Below are 2,257 nucleotides of genomic sequence, written 5' to 3'. Positions count from 1 at the left end.
AACTCAAAAAAAACCACGCAAGTCTAAAACTTCTTAAATTCAAGCAGTTTTTCAGAAAACTGCCAACATTTCTGCATCCATGGGTCACTTTCGAAAAAGGCCAAATATTTCTCTTTAAAATGATGTACAAATGAGCGTTCTTGCTCATTTTTCCTCCGAGATATGAGCAAAAACGGGACGGAAAACATGAAATTTTGGCATAATCTTGAACCTAAGTGTTTGACATTCAAATTTCGCTTTCTGGGTTAAATCTACTCGAATTTCCTCACTCACGTTGTTACGACTGAATCGACTTTTCAATTCTCTATCCAACGATGCCAAAACGGGACGGAAAACACGAAATTTTGCAATAATCTTACGCCACGTATTTTTTCTACATAACCCCCCCTTGACTTTAAAGCTGTATCCGCCCCTGATTAAGCCTCTTATTAAATCGTGATCCACATCTTATGTCCAAATCTCCCTGATCATTTCGGTGCAGCAAGGCAGCTTCAATGCTTTCTTCCATCTTAGCCACTTTTTGTTTAATAACAATACCAACTTAAAATAGCTTTGAAACTTTTCCAAACAAAACGGCATAGGAAAACAATAAAGTGAGGTTTATTTTATTAAGAGTGCAACAAACGCGGTATCAAAAACTAAAAAACGCACTTAACGTTGCCTGAACACCTTATTTTTTTTTAACGCTGCGCATGATCACATTAGCGTTTAGCATTTAATGCCTACGTAATTTTAAGAGGCCTAAAAACTCTCTACAATTGCTCGAAATTACCGTACATGTACGGTAATTACCACCCTGAGTTGAATAGGTAGGCCCGGGACGAAACGCATGGTGCTTCAACGCCCACCCACAAAATATCTATATGGGGTATGTTCTGTGAAAGCGCCACACTTTGTCGCTAGACATACGTTAACAACACTGACACAAAAACGTAAAACGTTACCCACATCTACAGCAAAATACTTGATTCTAGTAAAACAAAAAATGAAACAAATCGCATAATACCTAACAAAAAAAAATTCTTGATGGAAATGTTAAGAAATATTTAAGTTAAATGTACAGGGTGTTCCAACGATAGAGTAAACTAAGTGTACGCTTAACTAGTCTTGTTTGTTTCAAAATTATCATCGTTGTATTATAAAGGTACTCAACGCGCATATTTCAAAAATATTACAATTATACAGAGGGTCCGAAAAGTTGGAGTGCCAAAACAACTTCTTTATAATGGAACACTCTATATTTTATTTTAAAATTTTTATCTAATTTTAATTACTTTTTACAAAATAAAAAAATATGAACTAAAATTGGATAGTTTTTTAATTAGTTGACTTCAACCCTTTTCCTTTCGGTGACACAATTGTGAAATTATTCCTATATTATTAATCCTATATTAATTTTTGGTTTTCTAAATATTTATATTGGATACTACAGGGTGGTCATAATAATAATTAAGGTATATTTTTGGTGTTTATTTATTCAGGAGAAGAAAACCTTTCCCTTTGGCTAAATACTTCCTATACCTATCGGTAAGAATTTGAAAGAAAATTTTTCTCGCACGATTCTTCTAAATGGCTGCATTATATTGGTACTACCTACTTATAACATGGTTTTTCGAAGTTTCTCAAGAACTATTTCTGAGCCACAGAATTCGTTTTGTTATCGTTGGATAGAGAATTGAGAATTCGATTTAGTCATAACATGAGTGAGGAAACTCGAGTAGTTGTGACCCAGAAAGCGTAATTTCAAAATCAGACACTTTGGTGCAAGATTATGCCAACATTTCATGTTTTCCCTCCCGTTTTTGCTCATTTTTCGGAAGCAAAATGCACAAGATCGCATATTTCTACATCATCCCAGAGAGAAATAAAATGCCTTTTTAGGAAGTGAACCATCGATCAGGAAATGTCGGCAGTTTTTCAAAAAAGTCTTGATTTCAAGAACTTCTAGATTTGGTGTCTTTTTTTTAGTTGCAAAATCGACTCAATCTGTCTATCAAAATCTGATCAGATAGGAAAGCATTAGTAGCTTTAATGAAGAATATTTTATGGAGTTTTTAAATTTTTACAGATCAGTCAAATTCGCAACTACAGTAAAGTCCGCTTATACTGAACCCGGTTATAGTGAACTTTCGGTTAAAACGAACTTTTCTCCTTTAATTGCAACGTCGTCCATAAAGGCCAACGCATTTTTTTACTGGTTATAACGAAACCGTTTATAACGAACTTCCGGATATAACGATCACTTTTTAGGTTAGCT

The sequence above is a fragment of the Dendroctonus ponderosae genome, unplaced genomic scaffold (genome assembly GCF_020466585.1).
Source record: "Dendroctonus ponderosae isolate FM_Combo_2020 unplaced genomic scaffold, Dpon_F_20191213v2 Dpon_F_20191213_2, whole genome shotgun sequence".
Lineage (NCBI taxonomy): Eukaryota > Metazoa > Arthropoda > Insecta > Coleoptera > Curculionidae > Dendroctonus > Dendroctonus ponderosae.
The sequence above is the reverse complement of the archived record's forward strand: the minus strand, read 5'-3'. Positions refer to the sequence as shown.